Raw genomic sequence first — 27,805 nt, 5'->3', positions numbered from 1 at the left:
AACTTTTCCGGGTTTAAACCCGACGATGATGTACAAGGAGTCATACTTTGCAAGCAATGCTTTGGCACCGTCGCATCAACGGAAGGTAACACAACCAACCTCTACAACCACCTCAAACGTCACCATAAAGTCGAATATGATTTAGCAATGAAGGACAAACAAACCACATCACAAAATCCCAGCCGTCAGACCACACAAGCCTCAATAACGCACACGTTATACAGTGATTCGCCATATCCATCAAGTTCCCAAAGGCACAAGGGGATTACAGACGCTATCACCTATCACTTGGCTAAAGATATGGCTCCAATCAACACCATTCAAAACGAGGGGTTTAAGAAAATGATAAAGACGCTAGACAAGCACTACTCTATGCCCTCTCGCAACTATTTTTCAAATGTTCCATTGTCTGCTCTGTACACCCAGTGTCGAACGACAGTCGAGACAGAACTGCGTGATGATGTGCATAACTTTGCGGCAACAACAGATTTGTAGTCAAGCCTGTCTGAATCTGAATCTGAAGCCGAACCATTGAACCATATATGAGCCTGACGGTGCATTTCATCAGTAGTGATTTCACCACAAAAAGTCAGTGCCTACAGACGGCATTCTTCCCCGCGGATCACACGGCCGAGGAACTGGCACGGGGGCGAGGAACTGGCACAGGGGCGAGGAACTGGCACACGGGTGAGGAACTGGCACAGGGACTAAAAGGAGAGTCTCACCTCCTGGAGTTTGGAGGACAAAATGGTGTGCATCACTACAGACAGTGGCGCAAACATTGTCAAAGCAGCTGCCCTAAATCACTGGACAAGGCTTCAGTGTTTTGGCCACAGGCTACATCTGGCTATAGGTGAGCTCTGTATTACAATTAATCATGTTTATGTATTTTTTTTATCTATGCCTTTTTAACCAAATACTGTTTTTAATTGTATATACAAATGTTATATATTTTTTAAACCCGGACTCAGTCTTTACCCCTAGTGCCCAACAAATGTCCACGCAATAAAGCCTTATTATAAATATGACCTATTAATGTATTGTTATATATTTTTTCCATTAATAGAATACTTTATTCATCCCGAGGGAAATTTGGCACTACAAATCGCTCACAGTAAACATTTATAGCTCAAAGATGGCTGTTTGTTTATGTATATCGCTCCATGCATCGTGCATGCCATGAGGTGTCTTGACTTCCTAGTGTGACATCACTACAAGTAATAAGAGATTCAGAATGAGACCAAAGCGATCTGTAATCTCAGTGTGGAAGGCCGTGGAAGGAATAGACGTGAAATCAATTCAATCAATTATCTTTAATGACCACCCAGCCAGGCTGGTGGAATTAGTTTTCAGTGCAGCATTGTTACAGCATTGTTCCAACATAGAACATAGAACATATAACATCACTTACAATACGTACATACTACATGCAGTTAAATACATAAATACATACAAGACTACAATATCAAAGTTTTATGTCCATAGCAACAGAGGTAGGGGGGTTGCGGGGGGGTTGCTACAGGGAGTTCAGTGTCAGTGGGGAAGAAGCTGTTTTTGAAGCGGGATGTTTAGGTGGTCAGGGATCTGTAGCGCCTCCCGGAGGGCAGCAGCTGGAAGATGTGGTGTGCTGGGTGAGTGGGGTCAGAGATAATTTTTCTAGCTCTTCTTATTGTGCTTTGGCGGTGGAGTGATTCGAGAGATGGGAGGATGGGTGGTTATTTTGGAGGATTTATTGATTATTCTTTGGAGTTTGTTTTTGGAGTGAGTGTCCAGACTGCTGTACCAAACGGTTATGGAGAAGGTGAGGATGCTTTGAATGATGGCCTGGTAGAAACGGAGCAGGAGATGTTTTCTGACTCTGTATTTTTTTAGCTGGCGGAGGAAGAATAGTCTTTGATTGGCTTTTTTGTGGATGTGGTCTGTGTTGGTTTTCCATTTGAGGTTATTGCTTATGTGGGTGCCGAAAAATTTGAAGGAGTCTGTGGTGATTATAGGTTTGCCGGAGATGGATATGGGGGTTTTGGGGTTTGGCTGGCGTCTGAAGTCGATGATGAGTTCTTGGGTTTTTGATGAGTTGAGGAGGTTATTGTCTGTGCACCAGGTGATTGTGTGGTTGATCTGTGTACGGTATTCTGTTTCATTATTGTCTGTGATGAGGCCTATAAGGGTTGTGTCGTCTGCATATTTGTATATTTTGACGGAGTTGTGGAGGGATATGACCAGGTTGGTGTATAGGGAGAAAAGCCAGGGTGAAAGGACACAGCCTTGGGGGGCTCCTGTGCTGAGATATAGAGGGTGGGATGTGGTGTTGTTTATTTTGACCTTCTGTTGTCTGTTGGAAAGGAAGTTGTGGATCCAATGACAGATGCAGGGGTCAATGTTCATGTTCAGTAGTTTATTGATGAGTTTGGCTTGGATGATTGTGTTGAACTGAAGTCCATGACCAGAATGCGGGCGTAGGAGTTGCAGGTTTCCAGGTGTTGCAGCAGGTGATGGGTGGCTTCTTGTGGAAAATAAATAAACCTGCTCTGCTCATTTAAAGGGGCCATTTGTGCATCAGAGAATACATAAAAAATATCAAATCAAACTGGCAAAGGCTGTGCTGTGTATTAAACAAGTGTTTAACACGTTTGGGCACCAGTGGTAAATACTGCTCTAAATGTTGTACAGGGCGAATTAAAGACTAACACTGGATTATAGAAATATGCCCCAAATGAAACAGACTGGCTTAATTGCATGGCATTATGCATCAACACAGCCAAAGTTATCCACAAGTAACATTGACAAAAATATGCTAAGGGTAACCGGAGGGTTAAACCATTAACACACAAGACCACTAGGGGCGTGCTATGGAGTAGTCGCAAGAACCACAAGGTCCTGAATCATTATAATAATTAAGCTATAAAACATGTAAATTTGCGACAAAACAGCCTTTATTATTTTACATTCGAGAGAGAGCTCATTATTTCAACTTTTTTTGTTAATACATTTTGGACAGTATGCCCCCGAAACCCGGCCCCCCTGGTGGAAAGAAGAGAAAGACCCCACAACTGACCCCAGTGCCCCGGCCTCCCTGCTGGAAAGAAGAGAACCCACAACTGCCCCCAGTGCCCCGGCCCCCCTGATGGAAAGAAGAGAAAGACCTTAGGCAGCTTTTTTAAAGCAGCAAAGGGCAATGGCACCATCTGATGCTTCGCAGCTAGGCTGTGGGGGCGAAGCCATCCGAAGGACTACTGAGTCCCAACATAGGCCTGTCCACAGACAAGGGAATGGAGTTTGATAAAAAGAGAGAGAGAGCGAGAGAGAGAGCGAGAGGCGGGGCCGGCCGGCCATAGATTGATGGGGGGGGCAGAGGCCCTGGCCCTGGCCCCCCCATCAATCTATCGGCCGGCCCCGCCTCTCGCTCTCTCTCTCTCTCGCTTGCGCGCACAGGGAGGGGCAGGGGGAGGAGGAAGGAGGGGGGAAGGACATGTGGCACAGCAGGAGAGAGGACATTGGACGAGAGGCCAGAGGGAGGGATTTGCAAGGGTGAGGGACAGGATCGCTACATGAGGCTAGTTAAGGCTTCATTACTTGGATAAAATTGTGAAGTTGATTTATGGGTGTAGATCCTCTCTGTCTCTCTCTGTCTGTCTCTCTCTCTCATAGTAGTAGTATCATAATAGTAGTAGTATCATATAAGACAATGAGGTCCGCGTGATCGGAGCCAATGAGTAGGGTCGGTGTAGCGCCGCTGATAGGCGGTATGGGCAGTTGGCGTAGGTGGTCGTACTTTTCCCTCAGCTGTGGGATGGGGTAATCGTAGCGTGACAAACCTATGTCGTAGCTCGTAACGCCTTGCTGATGGCGTACCGCTTCTCAGGCTGGTTGATCGCTGCAATGGTGAACGAGACGTTTTCACCTTTGATTGTCTTTAAGTCTCGACGAATGGTACGGAGGGTCATGATCTCCTCTGGGCCCCGCAGGTCCAATTGAGTCGCGGCGGAGGCGAGGAGGAGTGTCTTCTCCGACTTGTCGAGTACCTTGTCCCCGTGACTGAGGAGTACTCGTACCACTTTGAGGAGCACTCTGGAGCTCCCACTCTTTGCGGGGTCGATGTAGAGTACTTCTGCTCTCGAGTTGCTTTGTGGAGCTGGGTTTCGCTTGTTGCTCTCGTGCAGTGCTTCGAGGTGAGCACCGTCACACTTGCCACACTTCTTAAGGCGGCATTCTGCTGCCATGTGGCCGCGCGCGCAGCGGAAGCAGCGGCGGTTAGCCTTAATCCACTGACTTACTTCGGCGGTGGTCAGTTTCTTGAATGCGTCGCACTGTGACAGCCAGTGTTCGCTGTCGCAGTATTGACATATGCGATCTTCCATTTCCCCTTGGCGGGGGGTTGTGACTCTTCTGCCGTGACACCGACTCTGCCTGGTGCATCACTGTGATGGGCCTGCTTTGGTCTTTAGCCCTCCTCGGTCCCTCTTTAAAGTTCGAGCCACCCCAATGCGAAGGTGTCAATCCTTAGGCTGCTAACCTCCCTGGCGAGGAAGTCAGCAAGATCCAACAGTGACTGCTCTGGGGCATTCGGGTCACTGTAGTTTCGTTGCCGCCGAAAACGTTCTTGGCGGAATGGGGGGAGCTTCTCTAATATGCGCTCCATGTTGGAGTTGGCGTACAGCTCGTACATCCCCTTCTCTCGTTGGGACCCGAGCATCCCTACTAGGGACTGTACTTTGACGGATAGGTCATCCAGGGCTTGGTTGTTTTTTTTTGTTTTTTTTTTAACTTTATTTTTTAGCGTTTATCGCTTTTCTGGTCAAGCATGACCGACAGAAACAGGTTGAAATGGGATGTAGAGCAGGGGAAGACATTCTGAGAAATGACGGCGGGTCCGGGAATCGAACTCGTGTCCCCCAGATCCGTGACGAGCACGGTTTTCCCCGACGCAGAAATAGCGCCGAGATATGCGGTGAGCTACGGGAGCTCCCCCAGGGCTCGGTTGTTTTTAGCCGGGGGGAGGCGTTCGATCTCACGTATCTCCTGAATGACATAATCCCACGTACGTCCGTAACGTCCGTCGAGGGCAGCCAGGGCGTCAGAATAGGGAGTTTGTGAATTGGAGTATGCCAGCGCTATGTTGTGCGCTCTAGTTACCTTGAGATGATGGTGGTGCTCGAACTCCCCACTGGGGCGTGTTGGGGGTTCATGACGCAGCGTGTCGTGACTGAGACCGGGGCTGCGCTGTGCCTCCTGGTCTGAGATGGAGTAGTGCGGGTGGGCCCTCTGCCCTCCCTCGTCCTCAGTCAGGCTTTGTAGTCGCTCGGCTAGCTGCTCTGCAACGTAAGCAGGTTCTTCTCTTAGGCGGGGTCCCATGTAGCTTCGTCGGGGAGGGGAGGGTGCCCTCGACCCTTGGCGTGATGATCTCCGGGAGCTCCGGGTGGAAGAATGGGGAGTTACATTCTGGAGCGCTTGCGCCATCATTTGTGCTTGTAGGCGGTCTCGTTCTGCCTCGCGCTGCGCATTGACGCGGTCTCGTTCTGCCTCGCGCTGCGCATTGACGCGGTCTCGCTCCATGTTTTCTTCAGCCTGGAGGCGCCTCTCTTCAGCCTGGAGGCGCTTCTCTTCCAGTCAGAGATGTTCACGCTCACTCTCGCATTGCGCCTGGAGGCGGTCCCTTTCAGCCGAGGCGGTTAACGTGGCGATCAGGACTTGCGCTAGCCTCCTATCGGCCCCGCTTGGGGATGACGCTGATGACCTTGATTCGGAGCTGCCTGGGCTGGGCAGCGACCTGGTCTTCTCACACGCTCCGAGGTCCATCTCGGGGGCGCGGTACTCTGTGGGTATAGTCAAGTCATGCCTCGCTTGTCCCCCCCTGTAAGCTAAGTTAGTTTCACTTAAACTAGCTTGGGTCTCTACATCTAGGGTTGACTCCTCTGTAAGGTTGGGCATGCTTGAGCTACCAATGTTATCCCTGCTTAGCGTCCTCTTGGATAAGCTATGAGGTAAATCTACAGCGTAGCCCTCCAAGTAGGGAGGGGGCCGACGCTGGCGCCTAGGGCGCGTTAATGGGGGAGATCTGGTTGGAGAGTGTCCGCCGCTGGCCATATTATCACTAATATTATCACTGATACCCTCCGGCTCGAAGGACCAATTGTAGCTAAGGGGCTACACAACCCTGACTGTATTGAAATGCTAGATTAAACCACTACTAAATTAATTAGCCAGACAGTATAGGTACACAAAATGGCGGACACTCTATTAACTGTGAGGGGACAGTGATACAAAGTTGAATAATCACTTTAATAGTAATAGAAAGCATACATATTATACATAGCGCAGATCTCCTTTAATACGATAATGTCAATGCAACAATGTCAGAGGTAACGATAGTCCTGAACTACGAGTACTCGACCATTGATGCTTGGAATGGAGTGAGAAGAAGCGAGCAGCCCGGGGAAAGCAAGATGGCGGGTGGAGACGGTAATTCTCTGGAGCTCCTACTCCAGAGAGCCGCAGACAAACTTGGGATAATCCTGTCGTCGCTGGTGAGGAGGGTCTCGTACGGACCGGGTTCCTGTATTCCTAGCGCCCGATGGCAGGATTAATAGCTATTAGTCCAAAAAGCCTGTTGGCATGGTTGCTAGCTAGTTAGCCCTTGTACACTTAGGCCAACCCGCATGTCGTCTTCAATAGGTAGTTAAATCCAGAACGCCGCTGGGTTCAGCTATAAGTCTCTCAACATTACTTCGCTCGAACAAGTCACTATACTGTGCCAATAGTGGCTCGACAATATTATGTGGTATCTAATTAGCTGTACAGCTCTCTGTCAAGATACGTTGCTTGCCGTCCTGTTACTGCTGCCAAACATTTCTTCTATAACACACACTCTGTCCAGGCATGTCCCAAGAACCCTGCGCATGCGCTCACGCTGTCTACGGCGTTAAGAGTGGAACATATACAAATAAGCGAATGATGAATACTGGTAGGTAAACAGATGACGTGAAAATATATATCTTATATATATAAACAATATATAAGTTATACAAAATAATAAACGCAGACTCTATGTGTTAATCTGGACCTTCAGAACAGCGTCATTGGCAGATTAAGCATGGCGGGGAATGACGAGTTACGGCGTCCTTGACGATTAAAGTGTTAATAAAAAAAAAAGACAACTGCCTCTTTGAACTGCTGCGGTCAGGCAAGCGATACTGGAGTCTCATGGCAAGCACAGAAAGACTCAGAAGAAGCTTCTATCCCCAGGCCATCAGGATGCTCAACGAACAATAACACTATGTAACAACCATCAAATGCACTCACAGCACACACATCCACACGCACGCACACACTCACTTTAAACAAACAACTCACTGCAGCACCCACTTTACACACTTTAGAACACCTAAACACACTTTATATTTATTGGTAAAGAATTTGCACTACAACCCATACCTCATTACACCTTACTGTAAATTGTACCTAAATTGTACCTCATCCCATTTCTGCTTTGCACTATATAGTGTAGGGCTGGGCGATATGACGATATTATATAAATATCGGGTACAGTTCATTAACGATACACTTTTTAAACGTATCGTGGATATCGTGATGTTTTGACCAAGAGGCTTGTGTCGCGTCAATCTGGTCCACACGTTGACACTTTTGAACAGCGCCGCTCCCCACACACACACTACTGCATCAAAAGTTGCTACTTATGATAACAAAGGCAATAGTTTTGTGACATTAACGTTATATAGTTACACTTTCAATAACATCAGCGTATTTACATAGCAACGACCGAGGTCGACCTAGATATAGCAAGCGTTAGTCGTTCATATCTCAGCCCGTGCTGACTCAGTTGTGCCCATTCTGCGGTCTGTTAATAAAGTTTTCAATCAGACAGATGTATGGAAAGGCTTTTATTATAACATCCGTTGCAGTAAAATCATTATGCCTCCAGTCGTTTAGTCCTTCTGCGGAGTTAAAAGCTAAACGTCGGCCGCGGCGAGCTGCCATTGTTATTGTCATTGAGCTCTCCAATGGCGGAAGTAAAAAATGAATACGCGCTTGCCGATTGGTGCTAAGAACAGCAGGGCGGGTGCAAGCGATGTGACGTAATTGGCAGACGCGACTGTCAATCAAAATGATTCTGTTTGCCGACTGAATGAATGAGAACGTTATTAACAGATTGCAGCATGGGTACAATACAGTACAGCTCAATACAACAACAGTCAACAGTGGACTGGAGGATGCAGACCAGAGAAAGACTTTCGTCTTGTTTACATCAGGGTCCCCCATTTTCAATTCATCATATTTCATATCTAAATCATATAATATCTCATTGCTAAATATATGCAATATATAATCTAATAATCCAATAATCTAAATCTAATATATAATATAAAAATGCTAAATGCATGGGTATTTTATTTTGTCTTTAATGTTAGCTTGCAAACTCAAATACTGTCTTGGTAAGCCTCATAATGAATTGTTTGGGGGAAAAAAGAAAAACATCGTGATGCGTATCGTGTATCGCCGAAAGGTCAGAAAATATCGTGATATCATATTTAGGCCATATCGCCCAGCCCTAATATAGTGTATAGTATATTGTATGGTAACTCAGTTACTTCTACTCTGCATTGAACATTGTACATATGTACATACTGAACACTTGTGTCTACGTACGTGACTTCTATTTTTTACTTGCTATACTTATTCTATTTTATACTTATCTATTTTTGTCTAGCACAGTCTCTGGAGCGTAACAGAAAGAAGCATTTTGTATAAAAGTATTCTGCTAGCACCTAGGGCTGCATTTAAAATTTCGTTGTAACACTAACAATGACAATAAAGATCATTCTATTCTATTCTATTCTAGAAAGGGCTTTAAAGACATGGTCAAAACACGATCCAAGATATGCGTTACCTGCCCGCAGACACTTGAGAAAAGGTTTTGCATTTTTCTATTGCAGCTTACCCCTTCAGAAGCATGTATTATAGAAATTTTAAGATAAGTTAATATACCGTGATATATACCGTTACAGTCTATGCTTCAAATTATACCCCGATATACATTTTATTATACAATGGCATGCAAATATATTGATTCTGATTATTTCAGTCAAGTTAGCCGTTGTTATTTCGTATAACACACTCCACGTGACCCCAGATAACCACAACAGAATATTAAAAAAAAAAAATTGAATGAGTCTGAATGAGTCCGCCATAGATAGACAAATGGAAGTATGAATATATTTTGAACGAATCCTCCAAAAAAGATAGTCAACTGGAATATGTTAGTTCTAATAAGGGTCTTAGGCCATGTTTAGACGGAAAAACGCTAGCAGGTGAATCCGGAAAAATATTTTTTCGGATGTGCCTTTTGTTTATACGGCAACAGCGTTTTTGCAGGGAGAATCCGCAAAAAAGTGAGACCACCTTCCTGGGTGGAAATCCTAAAAACGATACACCTTTGCGCTATCATCTGAACAGTCAAACCGCATAAAACTATGACGAAAGGGTTGTCAAGGCTCTCGTTGCGTACTGCTTACGTCACAGGCATGCGCCAGTAGCCTAGAAGCGTAAACAAAGCGAACAAGCTATCCACAGAGATCACCTGAAGGCTACATTGGCAGTACTTTTAAATACACAAGAATCAGTCCAGCGGCTATCGCAACTATTAGTGACTGGAGCCACTGTCTGTGTGACTCTGCTTTGGTTCGGTTTGCGCGATCTGATTGGTCACTGACGTTTCTGGTCATGTGACATCTGCGCCAATCGTGTGACAGCGGGGCTCCGTCGTCTCAAGTCTTTACAGCCTCGTCTGCACGCAGAATTCCATCCCAAAACACTAGTCTAAACGCAACATTAAAAGTGACGCCGCAAGACGACTTTTGCGGTTTCTGTTCAGACTCTCTCCGTCTAAACATGGCCTTAGGCTGCGTCCCATTCCTCCACTTGGCCCTACGGCTTGGCCCTACCCCTTGAGTCACCCTTCAGAGTGGAGCCAAAAGGGGTGAATTGCACTGCGAAATGGGACAGCACTAGCACTCAGTTGCCGACAGCGTAATGACTGCTGCTGACTGTTTACATTACTTACAGGCAGCTTACATCAGAAGGACCATGAAGCTTGCTCTGCATACCATGTAAATTATAACGAATGTCTTCAGTGTTTATGCTTGTACATAAAAAGGTTTTTGGTATCAAACTCTTGACATTTTGTGTTGTTATTTTGTAGCACAAGTTTAATCAAATGTTAGTCAGGTTCTTTATATTCATACAGTATGTCAGTCAAATAGAAAATGAATGGGTGAGACTATAATAAAGCATACAGTAGTACTACATGGTATTGCATGGTACTACATGGCAGTATAGCGTACTACATGATACAACAGTACAGGGTACAACATGGTATTGCAGGTTAATACAGAGTACTGAAGTACTCGAAATAAAAAAAATTACTTGGTAGCACTGGTGCTCCCAACTTCAAAAAGCGATTTCGAGCCCTGTACTGGTAGTACTATTAACTTTTTACTTCTAGGTTATCTTGATATAAATCCACTGCAAATATTAACAAATGTAGAAAATACATTTTAATAAATTAATTTACCGTAAATTTGTATATCTTGTATGTCAGTATAAGTAGGCTACTGTTTATCTGTATGTCATAAATGTTATGATGAATTGAAAATGGGGGACCCTGATGTAAACAAGACGAAAGTCTTTCTCTGGTGTGCATCCCAATTGTGTGTATTGAGCCGTAGTGTATTATACCCATTCTGCAATCTGTTAATAAAATGTCCAAACAATCAATCCCACAGTAATCATATAACTAGGGTTATAGGATAACCACTGGTTAATTCGCGATATTTTTTTAATGATTCGTTACGAATAAATCAATACTTCCATTTGTCTAAATTACTGGTACCGCTCCGCCATTTTCTTTTTCTTTAGTCTTGCAAAAGGTTTGCAGTGCATTCTGGGAAATACCATCTCTCCCTTAAAATCGAGCCTGCATCTTGGCAAACTCCGTTTGTAGGGCCATATGGAGGGCTGAAACGGCACTCCTACAGGTCGGTCAGGGCGCCTGCACAGCGAGGGAGGGAACTGGGGGAGGTAGTGTGATCCTCCCACGCGTTACACTTCCCCAGTGAGAGTCCTCGCTGTCAGGTGAAAAGAGGCTGCTGACTGTCTCCACATGTATCGGAGGAAGCATGTGATAGACTTCAGGGCTCCCTAGACCGGCAAGTGGGGGGGCAAATGCGCGCAACGACCAGGAAGGGGAGGGGGGAATTGGCATAACGACTAAAATGGGAGGGGAGACAAATACAGAAAAATAGGAGGAGAAAAAGTAGATATCTCGGGGTTGGCCTGTTTTTTTTATTTGATTTGAAATCTTTATTTCGAACATGTAAGACCGGATGCCACGTTTTTGTGTATATACCTTTAAGGCCGGATGCGACATTTTCGTCCTTTTACCATTATGGCCGGATGCAATGTTTGTCATTTCAGACGGTGTTGTCATTTTCAAGTCATGTGAGTAATGAAATGTACCGTGATTCGCTGAAATCCGCGCGAGTGTCTGTCTGCCTTTTTTCTTTTTGCGCCGTCACTTTGACAGCTCAAGTTGAACTAAAATGGATGACTTGCGCGACGGGAGCGATATTGAGGATGTCGAATACAGCAGCGGTTCTCAACAGGGGTGCCGCGGCACCCTAGGGTGCCTCAGAGAGCTGCCAGGGGTGCCTTGAGATAAAAATAAATAAATAAAAAATATTTGTTTCTTTTTTTTTTAAATTCGTTTTGGATTACAGAAAAGTATCACTAAAGTGCTATATGTTGCAGCTGCACTGTTTTCCATGAAAATACCATATTTGGATAAGTTTGACCATTTCTCAAAATCTGAAAATCATTATTTAATAAAACAGAAAAGGATCACCAAGTTGCTCTGGATAAAAAAACACTTTACAGACAACATTGAGACAAAGCTTCCTGACACATCTCCATCCAAACTCTTGGAAGAACTCATTGAAATCTCATCTGATACCACCTGGAGAGCTCGTTTTAGAGTGTGGTGCTGAGTACCAAGTATCTCATGATGCAGCAGTTAAGGTGTTGATACCATTCAGCACCACATATCTGTGACAGATCTGAAAAAAATATATAGGGCCAAGTTGAGCCTTGAGGATGACATGCGTGTTGCCTTGTCAAAGATCTCCCCACGTATTGACCGTATTATTAGCCAGCAGCAGCAGACCTCGCATTGAGCTAGAAATGTCCACTGAGTGAACGAGTGCTTATTTTCTGTATTTAATAATATTTTTTGAGAAATGGTAACTTGGTGATCCTTTTCTGTGAAATGGTCACACTTATCCAAATATGCTATTTTTATGGAGAACAGTGCAGCTGCAACAGATAGCACTTTAGTGATCCTTTTCTGTATTTAAAATAAAATACATTATTTTCAGTTTTTGAGAAATTGTCACACTTATCCAAATATGCTATTTTTATGGAAAAGAGTGCAGCTGCAACAGATAGCACTTTAGTGATAATTTTCTGTAATTTTATTTAAAGAAATATGCTATTTGATTTACTACTACAAGCAGTGTAATGTCAACAGTACTAAGCCATTTAGACCTGAAACACCTGTTAATAATGCATTATATAGCCTGCATATACACACAAATGTGTTTCCCGGTTTCTTATTTTGAAAGCAAGCACTTGTCATCATTGTAGCAAAAAAGACAGGACCGGAAAAGTCTTTATCGTATGTAGGGGTGCCCTGGAATATTTTATTGAACACAGGGGTGCATTGGCAGCAGAAAGGTTGAGAACCCCTGGAATACAGCACTTTGTTGGAAGATTCCGACTCTGATGGCATTCCTGCTGACCCGGTAAATCGGGATCAGTGGATGTGCGGCATGTTTGACGAGGAAGATGAGGATTTGGGAGATTTTGATGGTTTTCAGGATGAGTGGAAAACGGGGAACTATCATCCTAGTGGTAAGGAAAAATAATGACAATAATTATGTCTGATGATGCTTGCTAATAATACTAATATATGATGATAATAATTATACAAATAATCACAATAATAATGATGTCTGATGACGATAATGATGTCTGATGATGATGGTGGTGAATGATACCAATTATAATAATGATGATGATGATAATAATTATGTCTGATGATTGCTAATAATGATAAGTAAAAATGTGTCATACATGCTTTCATCCAACTTACTTATGTGTATTTTCAGGTATCTACATCTACAAGATAACCAGGAAAATGATCTGGACCGGTCTGACAAGCTGTGGAAACTCAGGTGGTTTCTGAACTACCTCATCAAACAATACCAGGCACTGTACAACACATACATTGCTGCAAGGTCTGCTGGAGGAAACACCTTCAGACATAAGAGTGTCTGTTATATTGTTGTTATATTGTCATTTCAGACAATAAGAGATACTTTATTTTTTTCATTATCTTTTTTTTCATTTCATTCATTTAATTTAAAAATATTTGTATATATTTTTTGTATATACATATCATGGGTTATAAACAGTTGTTATATTGTTATTGTTGTTATTGTTTTTTCAGACAGAAATGTGTATACATTTATTAGAAAAATAAAAACAAATGAATTAATAATTCATTTTAATTTATATCTTTTATATTAGTTGTTGTTTATTGATTTAAACAATTTCAATGCACTTTAGGGCAAAACAATGCTGTTGAAATAAAAGCCCCAGTTCTAATATATCAAATGGTTTTGATTTCATGTTTATATCTGCTCCAGAGGCTGAGATATAAAAGGTTTTAGTGTAGATTGACAATTCTGAAAATCTTTCCAAAAAACCCTCAGGTTTTAATAGCTTGTGTAGAATAATTGCATAGGTTTTAATAGGCGTTTTTAGCAGGCGTTTTAGGTCTAAATGGGTTAATACAAACAAAATAAATTACTAAACAAAATCAAAACATACCGGTAACTCAAACAAAATAAATAACTGAACAAAAGCAAAACATAACTCAATTTACATGTTCGAAAAGGAGTAGGAAGTATACACTTATTTAATCCTACCCCTTTTCCACTACTCTAATTTAAAACATTTCAAAACAAATAAATATATATGCAAAACGAAAAAAAAACAAAAAAACGATATATGTAAAACATGAAAGAAATTAAATAAAAATGTAAACACCCGTGAATATCAAGTCCCTTCCTCATCCCTGTACCTCGTGAACATCATTTCCTTATAAATCAGTTTGAATTGTCTCATATTTGGACAGTGCTTTAGCACCACATTCAGACTGTTCCAGTTTCACTCCACATATTGAGATGCAGTGTCTTCTCGTGGTAGTGCGTACATTAAGAACTTTTAAATTGAGTTCTCCCCTCAGATTATAACCCCCCTCCCTATCAAAGAACAGTTATTGAATGTTTCCTGGAAGTACATGACCTTTTGCTTTATACAGTAATTGTGCCGTTTTAAATTCCACAAGATCATTTAACTTTCATGTTTTTTACTTTAAAAACAATATGTTTGTGTGACCACGATAACCTGCAATGTGAACTATCCTTATGGCCCTTTTTTAGAGTATAAAAAGTGGTTGTAGTGTCGAATTATAAGTGTTTCCCCAGACTTCAGCAAAGTAATTTAAATATGGTAAAACTAGTGAACAGTAGCGAATGTAGAGTGATTTTCTATCCAGAATGTGCTTTACTTTACTCATGACTGAAATGCTTCTTGACAGTTTAGATTAGACATGTTTTATGTGAGGTTTCCAGCAGATTTTGTAGTCTATTATTACACCTAGGAATTTATTTTCATAAACTCTTTCAATAATCACATCATTTATTTTAACTTGTACTTGAGTATTTAATCTACAGTTTCCAAATAACATAATTTTAGTTTTGCTCAAATTCAATGATAAATTGTTTCTATCAAACAATTTTTTTAATTTCTTCATTTCAGATGTGATTACCTCTAAAAGCTGCTGGATATTCTCACCAGAAAAAAAAAAGATTAGTGTCATCCGCAAATAAAATTAATTTAAATATATTGGATACTTTACATATATCGTTAATGTACAATATGAACAGTTTTGGACCCAACACTGACCCCTGGGGGACACCACAAGCAATGTCCAAACATTCAGATTTATAATCTCTCATTGTCACAAATTGTTGTCTTTTATTTAGATAGCTTCTCACCCAGTCCAATTCAATGAATTTATCTAATATGTTGTTGAAGAGTTTTTATAATATTTTTGAAAACACAGGCCTACAATTTGTGAAGTGGTGTTTATCTCCAGTCTTGAACAGAGGTATGACTTTTGCTATTTTCATTTTACTAGGAAATCGACCTGTTTTGAATGATAAATTGCAGATGTGCGTGAGTGGTTTTGAAATCCCACTAATGAAATTTTATTTTTTTACTATTTTCATATCTATTTCATTACCGTCTGTAGATGTCTTGTTTTTACATTTATTAGTAGATTAGCCTGGAATACTACCCTCCTGATCCCATATCGTTCCAATTTCCTGATTAATAGTATCAAATGCTTTTTTTTTTAGATCAATGAATACTCCAGCTATGGAATTTGTGATTTTTTCAATGGATAAACATAATTTACTCACTAGCATTAATAGAATGTGTTAATGGTCAACAATATTGTGTGAACATAATTATATATCTTTTTAATGTTTTTATTTTCTTTGTGTATTGTTTTTATTGACCTATAGTCCATTCATGCTGAGTGAATCAGTTCCCCCAGCCACATTTGTGTATTCAACATTTTTGGGGGGAATTAACGGATAGAAAATGAATCGAATCGAATCGTGGTCAAATGAAGAGATTTCATGATGCATTGAATCGTTGCCTGAAGAATCGTAATCGAATCTAATCGTTGTGAGGTTGAATCGTTACACCCCTAGTTAGCAGTACTCAGGAGGGCAGAACAACTTATACAACCATATTATGTCCAGCTGTAAGACTAGTCTTTCTCAAGGTATATACATGGCGACATAACCAGGTTTTGAAGAGCTTAGCGGCAGGAATTGAAAGTAGAAGAGTACAAGTGAATTCAGGATGTAATCGGATGGAGGGTGCAGCCATTCAATTTGTCTTGGAGGAAGAGAAATGTAGAGGATGTAGGTTTTTAGGCAGGCATGAGTCAGGCCACCTAAATGGAGCTACCGATTGGGAGATGCAGGTAGATATGGGAGGACGATTTGTTGTTCCAGGAGAGATAGTTAGCACTAACTTGAGGCCTGACCTAGTATTATGGTCTCGTAGTCAGCGGTTAGTTTATTATATAGAATTGACCGTGCCTTGGGAGGATTCAGTGGAGGAGGTGTATAAAAAGAAAAAGTTTAGATATGCAGATTTGGCAGCAGAAACTGAACAGTGAGGATGGAAAGCTAGGGTTCGTCTGGTGGAAGTAGGATGCAGAGGATTTATAGCACGATTGATCATTATTGGGAGAGTTGGGGATTCGTGGGTGGGAATTTGCAAAAAGCTGTAAATGAGATGTCGGAAGAAGCATTGACAGGCAGGTAGAGGATTTCGTTGAAGAGAAATAATGTCAGCTTGGGGCCAGCGTAAACAACGGGTAAGAGTATTCCTTTTCTTATCTATTGTTGCCGTATCATTATTTTTGACATAGGATAACATAGGGAGGTCCGGCTTGTGGATATCATAGCATGGGGGAGGGGGGGGGGGGTAGTTCTGGGACACTGGAACTAACTGTTGAGGTGTCGTGGGCCTAACTTGACGAAACACCAGTGAAGAGATTTGCCTATTTGGCGAGAGCCAGGGAGATGCTGGCTATATATCTACATGTTAGATTGTGGTGGCCATTGGGGGCCATGTGGTAGGGTATGTAGCATTGGCATTGTCAATACCTGGAGCTCTCATTCTAACCATTTCCTCCTGCACCCACACCCCTTACCCTAAACCGGGTTTATATCCTACTGCCTAATCCTACTCCCTAATCAACATTATCTGGCAGTCTGGCAGTCATCTCAGTAAATACTATCAAACTCCTGGAATTCTGTTAATTTTCTAACTGGGCGGGTCTTTCTTAACACATTGGGTGCCACGCCCCTTCCGGGAAGTGCATCTGGCCTTGCCGTCCATTAACCCCATGTAAATGCTCACCTTGTTTGTAGAGCTAAACCTATATTTTATATTATAGCTATGGGTCTAATAACACCGTCGATTGTCAGTGAGTTGCTTCCAGTCAACGTGCAAAAAAACTGATTATTTTTTCATCCGTACATTTCCGTTTTGAATATGAATATAGTTTGGGTGCTTCTGAGTAATTCCAGGAAAGACGCGAAAATAGCGTTTTAGTGGAATCCATCAATCCAGTTACCACGTTGTCATTTTTCGCCTGATTATCGAATCTTGCTGAAATCAACGCTAGATTATCATTATTATGTCTCCTTGTGCATACATGAAATGGGCCCTGGAGCGTGGCGCTCCCCCCCCTCCTGCACCCAATGGTAAACAGCCAGACACAGCACACAGATAGCTTCAATCGTGGGAGAAAAAACATAGCAGATCAACGCAAGATTGGATATATAGAGTCCTTACCTGGTCTCTCATGTAATGCAAAAAACATAATCCAATTATCCATTATCCAATGATCGCCATTCCAGTTATCCACAGCCATCCTGTCTCTGACGTTATTGGGCATTGCACATGAACGGGCGGGCGGGGGCAGTTGTCCAAGCCATCCCTACAAGCGCATGTTTTGCCGGAGTGTTTAGGACCCGTCCCCACGCCGCAGCTCGGTAGAGAAAATAAACTACATTGTTTCTAATGGAGTGCAATAGCGGCCGAGGCGTTAGAGGGCGGTATAAGACAGTCTGCCAGCTCGGACACATTCAGTACAGCATGCACAAGGTGCCCCGCTGAATTATGAATGGCAATAGCAAATAAAAGAAATACAGTGAGAAAAACGTAATCTACGTTTCCGGCACTCAACCGTCGGGCGACAGAAACGTAGTTCTACGTTAACGGCACCCAAAGGGTTAATCAGCTCTCAAGGTACTGAAATGTGGCATTGATTGATCTAACGTGAATCAGTACCCTTATACTTTAAGTACCGAGTTCGGTACCCAACCCTAATCATACCCCCCCTCACACACACACATATCTATCTATCTATCTATCTATCTATATATATATCAGTGTTTCCCTTATGCATTCAGCTGCATCGCTGCTGAATTAGGACCGCCGCTGCTATGAACTAGACTATTTTTTTTATATATATATATATTCATTTACGTTTTCTAGCATTTTGAAAAGCACTAGTTTTCACGGAAAAAAGAAGACATTCTATGATAAATCGCCCTTTACTGGAATATTCTAGAACGGTCATTTTTTCGCCTATTTATGAATCGTTTTCAAATAAACGCTAGATTATCGATAGTATATGTGTACTCATGCACGCTCGTGCCGCGAGCTGAAAATCGATTATCCTAGTCCCTGACCGCTCGCACAGTCAAACAGCCTGGGGGACACATATGGGAAACGCTTATATCTCTGTGAAAACAAGTCTGATTATCCTAAGACTGGTAACATAGATTCCTTACCCGAGATCAGATGGTATCCAAATGGATTATTCCAATTCCTGATCGCCATTCTAAAAAATCTATCCTTTTATTGATCCACCGCGTATACTGTAAAAACACAGTAACCACGCTGTTCTGAGCGTCCAGCATGAAGTTGATCGACCCCGGTTACATGAGTGAGAAGTAAAATGTGGAGTCCGGGTTTTTTTTTCTCATTCATTTTCATTGAGTCCAATCCAAAAGGGTGAATTACCATCTGGGAGACGATAGGGGCGCTTTTTTCACATCTGAGCGCCTGGGGTGGGTGATTTACCAACGGTAGACTCGCTTGATGCAATATGATTTCAGATCGCTAATAAATAAAAAAAAAACGGAAAAAATAATATTCTCGTTATGGGCATTCAACCCGCGGGGGGTAAACCCGAGAAAACTCGGGTTGGGCAATCAAGTCAAGTCAAGCCAAGAGTTTTATTTGTCACGGCATACAAGTATACAATGAAATGCGGGTGGTCTTGCCCGCGACAATGTGCAATACAGTGGTACAACATATAATAGAATCCAATAAAAAAAAAACATTGTGCAATAAACAGGTAACAGGTAACATGGTGTGACATCTCTGTATCTGTACATAGTTATTTACAGAGCATATAGGACATGCTAGGTAGCTTTAGTAGTGCAATACACTGTTCCTGTTGTTATACTAATTTAAAGTGGCCTTTCCTCTTGGCCATAAGTGTGCGTGTGTGCGGCATGAGTGTGTGCCCGCTCTTGTTAAAGTGTTAAAGTGGCTGCTAGTGTGTGAGCGTGCACAGCGTGCATGCCGTGTGTGTGCTCATGTGTGCTTGTGTGTGGATAGTTCAGTGTTCTGTGGCACTCAATGTTCATTGTTCAAGGCTCTGAGCCTAAGCCTCTCCGTCCTAGTAGCTGGGGTTCGCAGGCGTCTGCCTGACCTCAGCAGCTGGGACAGGCTGTTATTGGGGTGGTGGGGGTCTTTCATTATCCTGCAGGCTCTGGATTTGCACCTCTTGTTGTATAGAGCCTGCAGGGGAGGTAGCGCAATACCCGTGGTACGCTCGGCTGAGCGCACCACTCTCTGTAGGGCCTTCTTGTCCTGTGCCGTGCTGTTTCCATACCAGGCAGTGATGTTTCCGGTCAAGATGCTCTCTACAGCTCCTGAGTAGAAGGACTGGAGTATCTTCCCCGATACTCTGAACTTCCTTAACTGTCTCAGGTGGTAGAGGCGCTGCTTCGTTTTCTTTACTACTGTGTCTATGTGTGTTGACCATGTCAGATCCTCTGAGATGTGGACCCCCAGGTACTTAAAGCTGCTCACCCTGTCCACGGTAGCCCCGTTAATCATCAGTGGTGTGTGTGTCTCCTGCTGTCCTCTCCTATAATCCACGATCAGCTCCTTGGTTTTACCAATGTTCAGGAGCAGGCTGTTGTCCTGGCACCAGCGTTCCAGTACCTCAACCTCCTCCCGGTAGGCCTTCTCGTCGTTGTCCGAGATCAGCCCCACCACCACTGTGTCGTCTGCGAACTTCACTATGGAGTTGGTTAATGTGTTAATGTAAAAGACTGACCTGAGGAAAAGGCTGCAGGGAGACCATCTGGCCGCTTGTATGCGTCTCAGCATCAATGGGCCCCCTACCAGTGAATTCCCCTACCAAAGAGCCATGGGCCCTCATTTATCAACGTTGCGTACGCACAGATATGTGCGTAACCCCTGGGTTTCTGGGGGGGATTATTACAGGCTAGGCATGTGTCAATGATTAGCAACAACACAGATTTTGATGGATTTTTTGTAATGTCAGATTTAACACCAACTCTTTTCAGAAAAGTGGGAGTATTTCATTTTTTATCTGACATTACAAAAAATCTAAAAAAAATAAATGGTTATGATCAGGGCTGAAGTTGAATTAAAGATTTATGACTGTTTAGACTGCATTACTCTCTGTCACAGTGATCTCCTGGGCCCTCATTCATCAACGTGAATTACGCACAGATATGTGCTTAAGCTGTGCGTACGACCATTTCTAAGCAGAGTGTGGGATTCATCAATTTCAACTTGAACTTGACTTCGTGCTTATATTTACGCACAGCTCGGACCATGCGTACCTGGCGCCCGTTGGTAGAATATATTATTACAACAAGGAAATGAGCTTCTGTGCATTAGTTTCAACACTGGCATGTTCTGTATGAACCGTAATTCATTATAGTTCATTGTAAAATAGCAACAGTAGTGTAATTATGGTCAAAACCCTATAAATAGCATTTGGAATAATAGATCTTTCTCTCAGAATGAATGCAGCATGGTTTATATAGCGTTATCGGAATATACGGGGTGTACTGACTGACTGCGCTCCGCGTAGCTCAACTCGTTATTATTTTGCGCACAGACCGCAGAAACACGGGAATGTTTTGATTATATTTAAAAGGCTTTACGTTAAACGAAACAAGTGGAATTTCGAAGCTGTAAGCAGAATACAAGTCATATGAACACCCACGATATAGTGTTCTTCCCCCTTTTTACTGTATAAGAAAGAATAAAAAACGCATTGCAATGACACCAGATAGTGGACAGACTATGTAAATATGATGATGGGATTCAAGTTCGCGTTTTTGTTGATCATAGGCATGCTGTCAGAGTATGATATCTTAATCAAACATTCTAGAACATTTGTCGTCACAGATCATGTCATAATAGAACATAGGCTATGGCATGGTCCATCGTGATATTGTGTAGACTGTTATTACTGTACCGGTACCACCCATTGTGACAACAGCCTTGTGAGTCCCACACACAAACATGATGGAATTCAAGTTCATGTATTGAAAGGCAGGCTACATCATACATGCAGTGAGATTCATTGTTCTTGTATATGCTCTCGTATTATTGTTTATATAGGCTACCCAATACTGACATCAAAATAGATTGTAGTATGCCTCTAGAAATCATATGCAGCAGGTAGAAAATTGACAGAAAATCCATCGCGATTTGGAATAAAATTGAGGAGAACTTTAATCCCTGGGTATTAATCAAACAACACGGGAAAAGGCAGTCATATTCCAGCACGGTCTTTATTAGTGTTTGCGCTGCCCAGGCAGCAATGGTTAATAGATATCATATCCGACATCACCGTACGTGTACACATCTGTCAGCCTGTCTCATAACACGCTTCCCTCGACTTAGTCCATTTTTCCACATTTCATGGGGGTATTCCATTACCGTATATGGTTAATCGGGGCGGTTCTGGTATGCAAATACTTAAAACAGTGCACGAGCTCAAACGTAGGATCAAAGTCATATTTATCAAGACAGGTGTGCGTAGAACCTGTGTACGCACGTGTGATAAATCCTGTTTTTTTTTGTGCGTGCACAGATTCTAAATTCCGTGCTTAAGTATGGAAATAGAACACTTTCTACGTCACGTTGATGAATGAGGGCCCTGGTTGTTCCCCACTTAGGTTATCTAACTATCGCGCCGCCGCAACCAGAAACACTGGCCTGGCCTGCTTCTAAGTTCAGTGGCCTGACTACAATTATTATTTTTTTTTTTGTGCTTTTTGTAAATGTTTTCAAGTACCACCAGCAGTACCACCAATACCACTAGTGGTACGCGTACCACAGTTTGAGAACCACTGGAATAGATTACCTCGCTCCGTTGAAACTTCACTGAGACTAACAGTAAAAGACAGTGTTTTTTTTGTTTTGTGCGCTCCGCGCACAGACGTGATAATAATAATAACAATAATAATAATAGCTTCATTTTATATAGCGCCTTTCAAGAGACCCATGCAAGGTCACGTTACATAGGGGGAAATAACAAAGTAATAAACATAGTGGACAGACTATGTAAATATGATGATGGGATTCAAGTTCGCGTTTTTTTTTTTTTTTTTTTTATCCACTTTTTCTCCCATTTTCTATATTTTCTCCCATCCCAATTTCGTATCGTCCAATTCAACCCTCCCCTGTCACGGACGCTGTTTCTTGCCTCCCACAAGCCGGCTGCAATGTGGACTAAGTCATACATAGCACAAGTCCCCTCCGGTACTTGAGGTAACTCAAGTTCGCGTTTTTATTGATCACATAGGCAGGCTATACATAGGCTACATGGCACGGTCCATCGTGATATTGTAGATGGATCGAGCAATAGACTGTTATTACTGTACCACCCATGTAGCTGTCAAAGCTCCATCACAAATACAGTTATGTGAATAGAAAGGGATTCCACTCAGTGATGCGCATTTGCCTGATTCATGTCGTTGCTGCCGGGCGGAAAGGCATGCTGCATGTTTTCAATTCATTAAATAAAACTGATACTTTTTGCAAGGGTTTACTGACTGTCATACAAATAATCAACCAACTACGTTCTTATTTACATTGTGACAACAGCCTTGTGAGCTCCCGCACACAGACATGATGGAATTCAAGTTCATGTTTGTATTGATCACATAGTCAGGCTACACATGGCGTATAGGCTACATCATACATGGCAGTGAGATTCATTGTTCTTGTATATGCTCTCGTATTATTGTTTATATAGGCTACCCAATACTGACATCAAAATAGATTGTATGCCTCTAGAAATCATATGCAGCAGGTAGAAAATTTACGGAAAATCCGTCGCGATTTGGAATAAAATTGAGGAGAACTTTAATCCCTGGGTATTAATCGAACAAAACGGAAAAAGGCAGTCATATTCTTTATTAGTTAATATGGTCTTTAAGTTAATAGATATCATATCCGACATCACCGTACGTGTACATGTCTGTCAGCCTGTCACGTATTTCTCCATAACACGCTTCCCTCGGCTTAGTCCACTTTTCCACATTTCATGGGGGTGTTCCATTACTATGGTTAATTACGGGCGGTGCTATATGCAAATACTTAAAATCGTGCACGAGCTGCAGCATAGGCTCAAAGTGATATTTATCAAGACAGGTGTGCGTACGACCTGTGTACGCATGTGTGATAAATCCTGTTTTTTTTGTGCGTACACACATTCTAAATTATGTGCTTAAGAACAAAGATAGAACACTTTCTAAGAATTGTTGATATATGAGGGCGCTGGCGCTTTTCTTTCAAAAGCCCAGGGAAATTAAATGCTCTAAGGCAGAATGTAGCCTATGCCACTGAGACTTCTTAGGTGTAACGTGCTGTTGTAGTGTTATGATTTGTGTATGTTAGACAGTTAGTATGTTAGTATTTATATGATCTATTACATCTATATCTATGTTCAATACAAATAGTGTAGAAGTGTTGATGCATGTCATTAATCTTGACATTTACTTTGATTACAACTCAGCTTCTTCCCCCAGGCCATCAGAGTCTTGAACAATGAACATTGAGTACCACAGAACACTGAACTATCCACACATAAGCACACATGAGCACACACACGACACGCACGCTGTGCACGCTCACACACTAGCAGCCACTTTGACACTTTAACATGAGCGGGCACACACTCATGCCGCACTCACCCACACTTATTGCCAAAAGGAAAGGCCACTTTAAACTAGTATTAGCAACAGTAACAGTGTATTGCACTACCAAAGCTACCTAGCATGTCCTATATACTCTGTAAATAACTATGTACAAATGCCGAGATGTCACACCATGTTGCCTGTTACCTGTTGTTATTGCACAATGTTTTTTGTATTGGATTCTATTATATGTTGTACCACTGTATTGCACATCGTTGAGGGCAAGACCACCCGCATTTCATTGTATACTCGTATGCCATGACAAATAAAACTCTTGACTTGACTTGACTTGACTACACTGCAAACAAAAATTATCTTATCAAGTGAACATATCTTGTATTTGGTACAATAAGTCTATATCAGCGTTTCCGTTAGCCGGTAATTACCGGTTTTTGACCGGCAAAATCTGTTGAAGTCCGACATATTTAATCTCTCCGGTCATAATGTCCGGTGAAAATAATTCCCTCTAAACACAATTAGATTATTTGAATTGTATTAAAATAGGCTAAAATTAAATAGCCTATGCGATGAACGAAACAAACAATCATTAAGCAGCCGGTCTAATAATGACATTGTCTTGTCAGCGCGAGCTGGCTGCTGATATATTTGCGAGAAGCATCCATCTGCCGGCCGGCAGGGTGCAGTACTCCAATTCAGCCATTGGCAATTCAGCTGTTGGGTGGGGGCGCTGCTGAGCGGTTTCCAGACCGGACCTAAAAACACTGCTGCTCCATGCTTCACGTAAATATATCAGCAGCCAGCTCGCGCTGACAACAGAATGTCATTATTAGACCGGCTGCTTGGTGAAGCAACGATGAAACAAATGATTTAATTTTAGCCTATTTTAATACAATTCAAATAATCAAATTGTGTTTAGAGGGAATTATTTTCACCGGACATTATGACCAGCACCAAGTCGTTGGGAGGTGGAGATATAAATCACGCAAACCCACGATAATGTTCAGTTCTTCGCTTGATATAATTAATATAAATGTCCAATATAACGGAATTCGTTAGCTCATAAAAATGTGATTATAACAGACTGCTGTTTATTAAGGTCGGGCAGACTGCCCACCGACACCTCAAGTCGGCAGCAGCACGAAGTCTCGAGGGACTTATTTTATTTGGAATATATTAATGACTGTATATACGCAAAAGTAGCCTAGTTTTAAGTTAAAATATTATAAATGCCTTGATGATGTCATTCTTTATATAGGCATATCAATTGTTTTTAAGCTCAATAAACTCTGACCGGAATTTATCCCATTTGTCCGGTAGATTGAAATCTACCGGACACTCAGACCTGCAAAAAAAAATTCTAACGGAAACCCTGGTCTATATAAGTCTATAAAACAGAAAGAAACATTTTGTATAAAAGTATTCTGTACTTCTGTATGACAACTAATAAAGAAACTTGAACTTGAGTAGAATAATTTGAATTATCTTATCCCACTGGCAGATAATTTATCTTTAGTTTTAAGAAAACAAGATTAACATTTTCTTAAAACAAGATAAAATTGACCAAAATCAAGAAAAGAATAAGCAAAATTATCTGTGGAATAAGATAATTCAAGATAATTCTACTCAATATTGGACTTATTGTACCAAATACAAGATATTTTCACTTTTTTGGAGTGTACAAATATGCAGCTACCTGGGCCTCCATAGCACTTCTAGTGTCAGCAGACACACCAAAAACATCCTAGCAAAGTCACACGCACATGAGCAATTCTAAGGTAGTTTTAAGTTATTTCTCCGGCAGCGTGCGCTAATATGGATTCCGGCAGAGTGCGCGCAGCACAGAACGGCTGTTGAATTTTTTTTTCAGGGGAAACACTGTATATATATATATGTAGCATAGATGTTTGGCACCGGGATTGGGTTTCTTCATTGAGTGGTTATCCTTATCTTTAGGGCACAAGTATCTTGTGTTTTACTTCAACAACTACTACCCACATATAATTTTGAATCAGAATAAAATGTGCCTAGCCTTTAATAAACATTCATATTTGTGGTTTTCTACAGTCTAGTTAAGATGTGGGGACTGACCCTGCTGTTGATCATGGAGGCTTCTCACACAGCTTATAGTGAATAATATGGAGTCTTTGGTATCAGCCTCCTCCAGGCCTTGAAGCTGCTCTCCCTCCTGACTGCTCCAGGTTTCCTCCTGTTCCTCTTTTATCTGTGGCTCCTCCTGGTCCAGACTGAGGCTCCTCTCCTGCTGCTCAGGGGGAACCTCCTTACAGACTGACAGCTGTGGGGGGTCTGGAGGGAAGGACATAGAATTGAAGAACAGGACAACTGTCAACCAGAATTATCTTTGCTAGTTTCTGAAAACTTGACAGTGCAGAATTTAAACTGGTCTGACACCACACACGGAAGTGCGGTATTTCTCTCAACTCATACTGGTTGATTGATTGATTGAAGATTTTGTTAACAGATTGCAGAATGGGTACAATACAGTACGGCTCAATACACAAAATTGTTAAGGGGATGCAGACCAGAGAAAGACTTTCCACTTTCGTATTGTTTACATCAGGGTCCCCCATTTTCAATTCATAATGACATTTATGACATACACGACATACAGATGTACAGTACTGTTACATTTATGACATACAAGATATAGATTCAGATTTAGATTAGATTCAGAGTTTTATTTGCCACATGGAAGCAATACAATCATACAGTATTCATTCAAATCATAAATAACGTTCTACCATAGGCAAAAGGAGCAGGAAGAAGAATAATTCTTATAGTTACCTGCCCCCTATTCCTAAACTAAACAAGTATTACTTGATGGTCGGCGTACAACCTAATTTACACAAAATAATAATGCATACCATTACCATATACAAAGAAACAAAGAATCCACAGATTAAACAAGAAAAAAAATAATAATAATAATAATAAACAAGAAAATAAAATAATTATTTTTGAATTGACAAACACTATTACATCCCTTAACCACCTCATTCATATTTTTTGTTATACTTTTAATAAGGAAATGGCTGGGCAGTTTTGTGGATGCTGATTTTTTTTACCCATTACCTTATTTAGAATGTCCCATGTGCCCTTAATATTATTTTTATTTTCGCCTAACAATTTATTGTAATAATCTTTCTTAGCCTGTCTCATAATTAATGCGAACTTATTCTTATACACTTTGTATTTAGTTTCAGCAGCCTTCAGTTCTACATTTGATAACATCTCTATAAAGTTTTTTTTTCTTTTTACATGCATTCTCTAATCCCTTTCTTATCCATGGTTTTCTATTGTCATTACTTTTTCGTTTATATTGAACCATTGGGCAGTGCTTATCGTAGAGTGTCCGATAGATATTCAAAAAAGTATTGTAAGCAGCATTGACGTCTTCTACATAGAGCCCCTTCCATTCTTCATTCAAAAGATCATACACAGTACTGTTTAACAGAGATCCTAAAAGAAAATATATACATTCGAGGGGGAAGACACTGTACATTGGGAGGGGGTTGGGTGGGTACTATGCACCAACTAGCCTACATCTGATCATCAGTGACTTCCAGAACCATTATTATTGGTAAAGGTAAAGCTTTCACAAATGCTGCACATAAATTCCCTTTATAACTTTATAAGCAGACATGGTAGAAACATGTGGTCTGGATGATTGTTTTACTACAGTTCTTGTATTGATATTTGGCGAAAGGATACATATGCGAGTAAAACACCCGCTGCTAGTTTCTGATATTTAACGGTGCTGTGCGTTACCT

The sequence above is a fragment of the Notolepis coatsorum genome (genome assembly GCF_963971535.1).
Source record: "Notolepis coatsorum genome assembly, chromosome: 6".
Taxonomy (NCBI): Eukaryota; Metazoa; Chordata; class Actinopteri; order Aulopiformes; family Paralepididae; genus Notolepis; species Notolepis coatsorum.
This window is presented reverse-complemented; position numbering follows the sequence as displayed.